Consider the following 10,720-nt stretch of genomic DNA (forward strand, 5'->3'; position numbering starts at 1 on the left):
AGGCGCTAACAGGATACATGGCACTTATGGGTGCATGTGTTGTGACAGAGCCATCTTCCTTTTAGGAATCAGTGCAGCAGTCGGTTTGGGTTGATGCGATGGTGGAGGAGTATGGCTCCATAGTTCGAAACAGCATTTGGGATGTGGTCCCAAGACCAGAGGACAAGTCAGTTGTGAGCTCCTGTTGGCTTTACAAGGTAAAGCAAGCTACATATGGTAATGTGGAGAAGCATAAGGCCATATTTGTGGCTCGTGGCTTTTCACAGTTAGAGGGGATTGACTATGATGAGACCTTTGCTCCTGTTTCAAGGTATTCATCAATTAGATCTATTTTGGAACTATCAGCACAGATGGGTTGGAAGATCCATTAGATGGATGTGAAGGTTGCCTTCCTCAATGGCATTGATCCGAATTGGATCCTTGAAAATTATCAGAGTTCTATGATTGTTTCAAATTATGTTAGATTCCAAAATCTTGTAAACAATGAGCTATCAGGAAGGACCTCGGACAGTGGCAGTTGAAGTCATCACAAAACAACGAGGACCCTCGGTCAAAGCGCACTGACCATTGGCCCATGAAGACCGCGCAGTGGCACAAACTAGAAAATAGGGAGTCCAGATCAGAAAACAGAGGTCGTTTCTAATGCGCAATTAGCGGAAAACCTCAAAGAAGGAAAAGCCCCAGCACCCGGTCATGTGAAAAACAGGTAAAACCATGGGAAAAGCGCTAAAAACTGACAGGCGGCTCCCGCGCTCCAAAACCAGCAGAATATTGGAGGCATTTCAGGCGGTAAGCAGGTTTGTCAAAGGACCGAGCGATGCCATACATTGAATGACACGTGTCTGGCGGATGAGAGAGAAAACCGCTCTCATTGCAGGCTAACAGTCGAGCAAGTCAACTGTGCAATAAAAGCGATGACCGTAGGATCTGGAGGCCCCAGATCAAACAATGGAGATTGCACCCGATGGGAGACCGGATTTGACGGAAGAATAGGCTGAGGCATGTGAAATTTGGGATCTGACATGACCGCTGAGCTGGCGGATGAATCATTTCGCAGAGTACCCGAAATAACGACCGTTCGGGGAAGAGCTGGCACTCAGTTCATAAGGAGACAAGTGGCCACCTCCTATGAAACATTACACAGTGGCAATGAAACAGAAGCGGGGAATTCCAAGCGGACAGAGGTGGGCGATCTGAAGAGTCGGAAGAGAAAGCGAACACTCAAGGGATGGATTGGCTTTAAGCCATGAATAGACAGAGGAGACATAGGAAGAAAAATAGAGATAGAAGAGCAAGAAGTAGAGAAAAGAGAAGTCGAGCTGACCTGCAGAGCTAAGGCAGCATCGAGCAGATAGAACCGAGAAGGCTTGAGAGGTTCAAGCAATCCCTGTGAGGATATCTGTCGAGGACTGAGTACCAAATTAGACTCATCCCATTAAGACCAGTTTGAGGTCGAGACTTGGTAAGGGGGAGTCTGTGTAGTCTAGTGGCTTGGGGAATCCAAGTACCACCCTACTAAGCATCATCTGTTACAGGAGATCAAATTGAGCTCCTCATTGTAAAAACTCTGCTTAAAGACACAATAAAAGAAGGCCACCACTGAAAGCTGGACAAGGAGATGTAGCCCAGGAGGATTGGGTGAACTCCTTATTAATTTTTTGTGTTTTTGCATTTGCTTGTTGTGTTTCTCTTACTGTTTTCCAATACCTGTGTATTTCGCAATCTTATCGATCCGTTGCTTAAAATAACATAGGCACACCAACACATGAGTCTGTAATACCTACATTAATTAACTGAGATCATACATAAGTGATTTTCAGATCAAGTGGTATTAGAGCTTTAGGTTGTTAAGGTTAGACAAGCTTGTGTTGGATTTAGCTGTTGAATGCTAACTAGATCAAAGCTCAAAGAGAAGGAGAGTTGGTCGAAACTAATCCTGAGATTGGAAGAGTCTGTCCTTAGAAGATAATGCCAGAGGAAGGTTTTGTGGGGCCAGGCCCTCAGTTTATAGATAGTTTCCTGGCCATAAGGTCCATGGTAGAGGAAATGTATAAGGATTTTAGAAAACATAAAGATGAAGACTCATCAGGCTCTAAACAAGATAAAGGAGAAGAAGAGTCTCTCCTCCATGACCACTCAAAAGGCAAGGGGAAAGAAGAAATATTTCTCACACCTCCTAATAGCCCTGAACATAAAAAGAAGACATATTTGATTAAAATAGATGTTAAATTTGATTTACCAATATATGATGGAGAGTTGAATGCAAAAAAGTTGGACAATTGGATCAGACAAATTGATGTTTATTGCAGAGTGCATAGTATCAATTCAAATAAGATCAAGATTCAGCTGGCCAGCCTATGCCTCGGAGGCACTGCCTTGGTTTGGTGGGAAGGCAGGACCCAAGCTGACATGAAGAGACATGGTAAGACTCTTTTTGTCTGGAGTGAATTTGTTTCTGCAATCAAAAAGCAATTCTATCCACTGGCCTACATGCAGCAAGCCATGATGAGCTGGCAAACTCTTCCTCAGTTAAAAGGGAAAAGTGTACAAGGTTACACCCAAGAATTTAGGAAGAGAGATTTGATTTTAGGAATCTCATTAGACTCACCTAAGACTCTGTTGAAGTACATCAGTGGTCTACACAGCTACATGAGGCACACCATCCTCATGTTTAGTCCCACTAGTATAGATGAGGTATCTATTCAAGCTACGCATCTAGAAGCTAGACGAAAGAAAGGAAACCCAGAAGTTAGGGGATCATCCCAACCCACTGCAAGCAAGAATAAGGAGAAAAGAAAACAGAAATGGAAAACAAGGAAGGTCAATACTGCACAGAAAAGCAAGTCTTCATGCACTCACTGTAAGAAGGATGGGCATGATGATGAGCGCTGTTGGATTTTGCATACGGAGCTGAGACCTAAGAAGTTCGAGGGCAAGAAGAAGAAGACTGTCGCAGCTATTCAGAAAGATTTGGGGTCGGACTCAGGAGATGAAACAACCATTGCAGCCACAGGTATAAAACGTAAGAATTCTGAAGCATCTACTAGTAATTCTGCACAATCTACTATTGATGAAGAAAATGAGAGAAAAAGACATGAGCTTTTCCATATTCGAGTTATTTCCAAACATCAAAAGATTGATACTTTGTTTGATAGTGGCTCACAAGTAAATTTATTTATGAAGCAACTGTAAAGAAGTTGGGATTACTGACAACACCTCACAAGAAACCATACCCATTAGGATGGTTAAATGATAAAGCACAACTACAAGTGACTAGACAATGCAAAGTCAAGTTTTCTTTTGGGTCAGCATTTGTAGATGAGGTTGAGTTAGACATAATTCCTTTGGATATATGTGGAATTGTTTTAGGAAGTCCTTACTTGTATGACAGAAAAGCTATTTTCTATAGAGTTGAGAACAAGTATCTACTCGTTAAAGATGGAATTGAATACTTTGTAAGAGCTCATAAGCTCAAGAATAATTACACTCTCATAAACTTAGGGTAGATGAAACGAATGATAAATTCATGCAAACAATTTTTACTGATGGTTGTATAGGAAAAGAAATCTGATAAAACCAATGTATTTGAGGGCTGTGATGCTAAACAACAAGCAGATTTAGAAAAAGTTGTTTCAGAGTATGATATCTTGTTTCAAGAACCTAAAGGTCTGCCACCCAAAAAGGAAATAGTGCATGAAATTAATTTGCAGCAAGATGCTCCATTGCCTAACATTCAAATGTATAGGTTGTCCGCTTTCGAGAATGCAGAAATCAAGAAGCAGGTGCAGGAGTTGCTTGAGAAGGGCTTCATCAGACCTAGCACATCACCATGTGGATCTCCAATCGTTTTGGTGAGAAAGAAAGATGCCTCGTGGAGAATGTGCATTGATTACCGAGAACTAAATAAGATAATAATCAAAAATCGTTATCCCCTTCCTCGCATAGATGATCTATTAGATCAATTGAAAGAAGCTGTTTATTTTTCCAAGTTAGACTTGCATAGTGGATATCATCAGGTCAGAGTTGCAGAACAAGATGCATGGAAGACTACTTTCAAAACAAAGCAGGGATTGTATGAGTGGCTGGTTATACCTTTTGGCTTAACTAATGCTCCTGCTACTTTCATGAGAATAATGAATGATGTACTTAGACCTTTTCTTGATGATTTTGTTATTATATATCTGGATGACATTCTGATATTTAGCAAAACATGGGAAGAACAATTAAAGCATGTTAACCAGACACTAGATGTTTTGAAAAGAGAAAAACTTTATGTTAAACTCTCAAAATGTGAATTTGGCAAAACGTCTTTGAATTATTTGGGACATATAGTAGGGGGTGGTGAATTGAAGATAGATCCCTCTAAGGTGGCAGTCACTGTAAACTGGCCTAAACCCAAATCTGCTACAGAAGTTAGGAGCTTCTTAGGAGCAGCACAATATTGGAGAAAGTTCATTTCTAACTTTTCCTTAATTGCAGCTCCCTTACATGCTTTAACAGGATTGAACAAGGTGTTTCAGTGGGGAGGCAAACAACAAAAAGCCTTCGACACCTTGACATAAAGGATTAGTATAGCACCAGTACTAGCATTGCCTGATCTTCAAAGACACTTTGAGATCCAAACGGATGCTAGTGACTATGCCATGGGAGCAGTGTTGATATAGCACGGTAAACCCATATGTTATCATTCTGAGACATTTAATTCTGCAGTAGTTAACTATCCTACATATGATAAAGAATTGTATGCATTAGTACAGAGTGTGAAAAACTGGAAACATTACTTAATGGGCAAAGAGACAGTGATACATACTGATCATCAACCACTTTATTATACACTCCCAAACTAAGTTGCAGCAATCAAGACACTATAGATGGATGGGTTTTCTACAACAATGTCATTTTAGTCATCAGATATAAAAAGGGCATACACAATAAAGTTGCATATATGTTATCTAGACCCATTATAAATGCATCTACTATACTTAAGCATAATTTTGTGTTACATGAGAGCTACATTGAACAATATGCTCAAGATGTAGACTTTAAAGATGTATATGCAACTTTAAGTCAAGGCAAACGAGTAGAAGAATTGGATTATCATATTAAGGATTGACTCTTATATCATTGTGGGAAGCTATGCATTCCACAAACTGAAAGAGTAAAGATAACTCGAGAAGCACACACTTCTCTAATATCAGGTCACTCTGGGGTAAGTAAAATAGTTGCACAGCTGCAAAGGTTTTGTTATTGGCCAAAAATGAACAAGACAGTTTCTAGATATGTAATAGGGTATACTATGTGTGCTAAAAGCAAGCCCGGCAATAGAAAACTAGGCTTGTACACTCCATTACCAGTTCCTTCTCATCCTTGGGAAAGTGTTTCCATGGACTTTGTTGGAGGACTGCCCAAATCTAGGAAAGGTCATGATTATCTGTATGTTGTTGTGGATAGGTTCAGCAAAATGTGTATTTTGATACCTTGTAATAAACAGATTACAGCTGAACAAACTGCAAAACTATTCTTTCAACATGTATGGGTTCATTTTGGATTACCCACTTCCATTATATCTTATCGAGACACCCGAATTGAGGGAAAGTATTGGTCAAGTCCGTGGGAACCAAAATTAAGAAAAGCATAGCTTTCCATCCACAAACTGATGGCCAGAGAGAAGTAGTCAACAGGACAGTAATCCAGTTACTCAGAGGATATTGCAACAAACATCCTAAGCTTTGGGATGAACATTTGTGTTATGTGCAACATGCTTACAACCGAGCCAAACATTCTTCTACACAGAGATCTCCTTTTGAGACCTGTTTTGGTTTTACACCAAAGTCACCCTTGGATTTTGTCTTTGGTAAGGACACAACAGTTGAGGGACACAACGATGTGGACAAGGCAACTAGGTTCATTGAACAAATCCAAGAGATCCACTAGGCAGTACAAGAACAACTGGAAAAGAGCCAGGACAAATACAAGGCAAGGCATGACAAGCATCGGATGGAGAATAGTTTCCAAGTTGGTGATCAAGTCTGGTTGTATATCAGCAAGGATAGGATGCAAGGTGAAGGTAAAAAGCTAAAGCCTATCAAGTATGGACCTTTCAAGATACTTGAGAAAATTGGTGAGAATGATTTTCGCCTTGATTTACCAGCTTACATGCACATCTACTCAGTCGTAAATGCAGATAGATTGAGATTGTTTGAACCTTCACTACTTTTTTTGAAAATGCAACAAGATGATGGAGCTTAGTGGAAAGGAGTCGCCTTCACTAAGTGGGCCCGCAGGCTATTTTTGGCGCAAAGTGTATTTTTAGACATATGGATCATGGTCTATGAGTTGCAGGATGCTATTTGTGGATGATTGGTCATGTTGGTAAAAATAGATGTACTTCTATTTTTAGAGATATGGGCGGAGTCTATTTTTAGACTGCCAGGCTAAAAATAGAACAGTCGAATATTATTAGCTCTTAATAATATTTGGACTATAAACATTATCTTATCCTCTCGGAGCACTTCAGTTCGAGCTACGGATGTGGCACATGCAGCTGTTAGAAGGAAATATGCTTTTATTATGGGTCAATTGAGCTATTGCATGATGGACTTCAGTTAGAACTCAAGTGATTGAGTTTGGTGGAGTTGATTGAGGAGTTGAGGGAGTTGTGTTCAGTTTGCCTTAGCTGAACTAGTTGTATTTAGTCTAAATGCAGAATACACTAGTGATGAGTGATGTGAATTAATTGTTAATTAATTCACTAATTATTAACTCATAAAGCAACTAAAGGATACATCAGTTAACTCAATGCATGGACAATTTAGTGGAGACAAGTGTTAGAGGTGAGTGAAAGTGCAAGACAACTGTCAATTGTGACTATAGTTGTGCATGAGATTTGCACAATCAATGGATTGAGTATTGCCAATGAGGATTGTGTGGTTCAGCCAAGGAAATATGAGTTTGGATCAGCCATTCTCATTCATTCTCATGCAGGATTGCGCAGTGGAGACAAGCAAGCAGTGGAGGAGATTTGAACCTGTGATTGATTCAGATCTGAGCTAGTTTTGTGTCTAACAGGTGGATATAGTACTGAGTACTTGTGAGGAGTATTGTACTATGTACTGTTACATGTTCTCAATCATTATAATATACAGATAGTGTGGGGTTTTCAGCTGTATGCTTTCCCCGGGTTACATATTGTGTTAATGTGCGCATGCGATTGATGTTTCATTGTTTTTTATTCCGCAAAATTGATGATCAACGTGGAGGAGGTTATGTATTATGCAAGCATTCCGCAATAGTGTATAATTAGGATAATCTCTGTGAATAAGTGTAATATTATTCAAAATTTCTACATGGTATCAGAGTTGTTGATCATCAGATCTATTATTCAGAAAGTGTTTACATTTTATTTCTTCAGGCAGAGTCTGTAATCGGGCCAGGTAGCCTCTGGATTCATCCTTCCTTTGGAAGGTGAAATATTCGGTAAAATCCCATACAGTCAATCTCTGTACAAGAAATACTTTGTTCTCACGAATTTTAAATCAGAAGCGGTTGAGTTTTGAGCTGGTGGAATTCGAATTTGCAGTAGTGTTTTCTTGGTGTCAAAGTTGAAATGTCTTTCAACAGATTGCGGTTGGAGTATGCTCTTGAGGGTAGCTTGAATTATATTGCATGGAAAGACAGGATGGAGGCGGTGTTAGATGATAATGGGCTGAAGGAGGTCATAGAGGCTGAGGTCCCAAAGCCTACTGACACTGCGCAAGTTGAGGCTTGGCAAAAGAAGACAGCAAAGTGTCTAAGGATTCTGTTGGAGGGCGTGAAGGATCACATTGTGTCCAGCATGCATGGAAAGGCTTCTCCATACTTGATGTGGAAAGCGTTGACAGATCTATTCCAAAGCAAGAGTGATCAGAGGAAGCTGGCACTCAAGGATAAACTCAGAAACATTAAGTGTGAGAAAGGAGACAGTATGCCCAAGTATCTCACGAATTTCACTCAGTGCAGGGATGAGCTGAGAAGTGTGGGGGTGATTGTCGATGATGAGGACTTGGTGAGCTTGGCTCTCCTTGGTCTTCCGAAGAGTTGGCATTCCTATCAAGACTCTGTCAATGGTCGGGAGAAATTTCCAGGATGGGAGAGACTTTGGTCAGATCTTGTGCAAGAGGAGATCAGGCGGAATACCAGGGACGAATCTTCATCAAAGGCATCTGATGAAGAAAATTGCGCTTTGGCTACCAAAGCAACGAAGGAGAAGGAGAAGGGTTCTCTTTTTGAATCCAGTTCTTCCAATAATGGGAAGAAGGTTGACAAGTCGAAGGTGAGATACTTTCGTTGCCATGAGTTGGGCCATTATGCTACTAATTGCCCAAAGAAGAAATCCAAGAAGGGATCCGGGGAAGGATCTGAAGGTGAGGCACTTGCTTCACAGTTTGAGTTGGATTTCACGCTCTTCGCATGCATGTTTTCATCCATGGTGGGAAGTGGTTGGTTTCTTGATAGTGGAGCTTCTTTCCACATGACCGGTGACAAGAGTTTGTTCAGTACTTTGGAGGAGAAAGATCTCTAGATACTCATAGCGATGGGTAATGATGAGAAGTATAGTGTCTCAGGTGTAGGCACGGTTATTTTTCAGAGGGAGCATGGAGCTCGCCTTACCTTGACTGATGTCAAGTATGTACCAGGACTGAGGAGAAACTTGGTGTCGATCTCAATGTTGGAAGACAGAGACCATGATGTAGTCTTCAGTAAGGGAAAGGTTTTCCTTAGACACATCATCACTAGACAAGTGAAGCAGATTGGTTCACGTGTCAAGAACCTGTATGCACTTGAGGTCCAAGATGCATGCAAAGCCTTGAGTAGCGAGGCAACTGATGGAGACTTGGTGGTTGAGAGGGAGCGTATATTACCTCTCAACATGCATAGCCAGAAGAAGTCTCAGACGATTGTGGAGGAGCCACGATTGGTGCAGCAGCTTTAGGAGGTTGTGGAGCAGCCACAACAAGGGAAGCTAAGAGGAGATCGAGTAGAGACATCTACTCGTGCAGAGACCTCCAGTAGGGGGAAACTTCGAGCCAGGTGGGCTGAGGGATCACATGCGGCCATACCTCCAGGTAAGAGGTGGGGTGATGTGGATTGATCATCCCAAGGAGGAGGGGCAAGATCCTTGAGTTACCCAACCTCTTGGATGAGACCTTGTTACAGGAGCTCTGATGCGGAGTAGCAAGAACTGACTGATTGGGTAGAGACAGATTCAGATGGAGCGGCAGAGAGAGCGACAGTGTAGGGAATCCCAGGACAGTTCATAGCTAGCAGGCTGCAGAAATGCGAGAGGCACAAGTGTTTTGCATAGTGCTAGGTGGCACAGAGAGGTGTGCAATGGTGAGAGATGCATGGAGATGTTGCAGTAGTGCAGATGTCATAGAGGGAGCACTTGTCAGTAGCAGGTAGAGCTTCAGCATCAGAGTATGTTCCTAGCCCAACAGAGTGGTCAGTTGGGAGTGTTTTTTGTTCCAAGTGTTGTTGGAGCAAGTGGACCGAGCAAATGTGTTGCATGCAAAACATTTCAAAGTTGCAGGATAGGGGTTGCAGATAATCCATATCTTGTTGAGAGGGAGTGTTGAAAATGCAACAAGATGATGGAGCTTAGTGGAAAGGAGTCGCCTTCACTAAGTGGGCCCGCAAGCTATTTTTGGCGCAAAGTCTATTTTTAGACTATATCTATTTTTAGACATATGGATCATGGTATATGAGTTGCAGGATGCTATTTGTGGATGATTGGTCAGGTTGGTAAAAATAGATGGACTTCTATTTTTAGACATATGGGCGGAGTCTATTTTTAGACTGCCAGGCTAAAAATAGAACAGTCAAATATTATTAGCTCTTAATAATATTTGGACTATAAACATTATCTTATCCTCTTGGAGCACTTCAGTTCGAGCTATGGATGTGGCACATGCAACTGTCAGAAGGAAATACGCTTTTCTTATGGGTCAGTTGAGCTATTGCATGATGGAATTCAGTTAGAACTCAAGTGATTGAGTTTGGTGGAGTTGATTGAGGAGTTGATGGAGTTGTGTTCAGTTTGACTTAGTTGAACTAGTTGTATTTAGTCTAACTGCATAATACACTAGTGATGAGTGATGTGAATTAATTGTTAATTAATTCACTAATTATTAACTCATAAATCAACTAAAGAATACATCAGTTAACTTAGTGCATGGACAGTTCGGTGGAGACAAGTGTTAGAGGTGAGTGAAAGGGCAAGACAGTTGTCAGTTGTGACTATAGTTGTGCATGAGATTAGCACAATCAATGGATTGAGTATTGCCAATGAGGATTGCGTGAGCCAAGGAAATATGAGTTTGGATCAGCCATTCTCATTCATTCTCATGCAGGATTGCGCAGTGGAGACAAGAAAGCAGTGGAGGAGATTTGAACCTGTGATTGATTCAGATCTGAGCTAGTTTTGTGTGTAACAGGTGGAGATAGTACTAAGTACTTGTGAGGAGTATTGTACTATGTATTGTTACATGTTCTCAATCATTATAATATACAGATAGTGTGGGGTTTTCAGCTGTATGCTTTCCCCGGGTTACATACTGTGTTAATGTGCGCATGCGATTGATGTTTCATTGTTTTTAATTCCGCAAAATTGATGATCAACATAGAGGAGGTTATGTATTATGCATGCATTCTGCAATAGTGTATAGTTAGGATAATCTCTGTG

Source organism: Pinus tabuliformis, chromosome 4_2 (genome assembly GCF_031772625.1).
Source record: "Pinus tabuliformis cultivar Carrire ecotype Pingquan chromosome 4_2, CPIR1, whole genome shotgun sequence".
NCBI lineage: Eukaryota > Viridiplantae > Streptophyta > Pinopsida > Pinales > Pinaceae > Pinus > Pinus tabuliformis.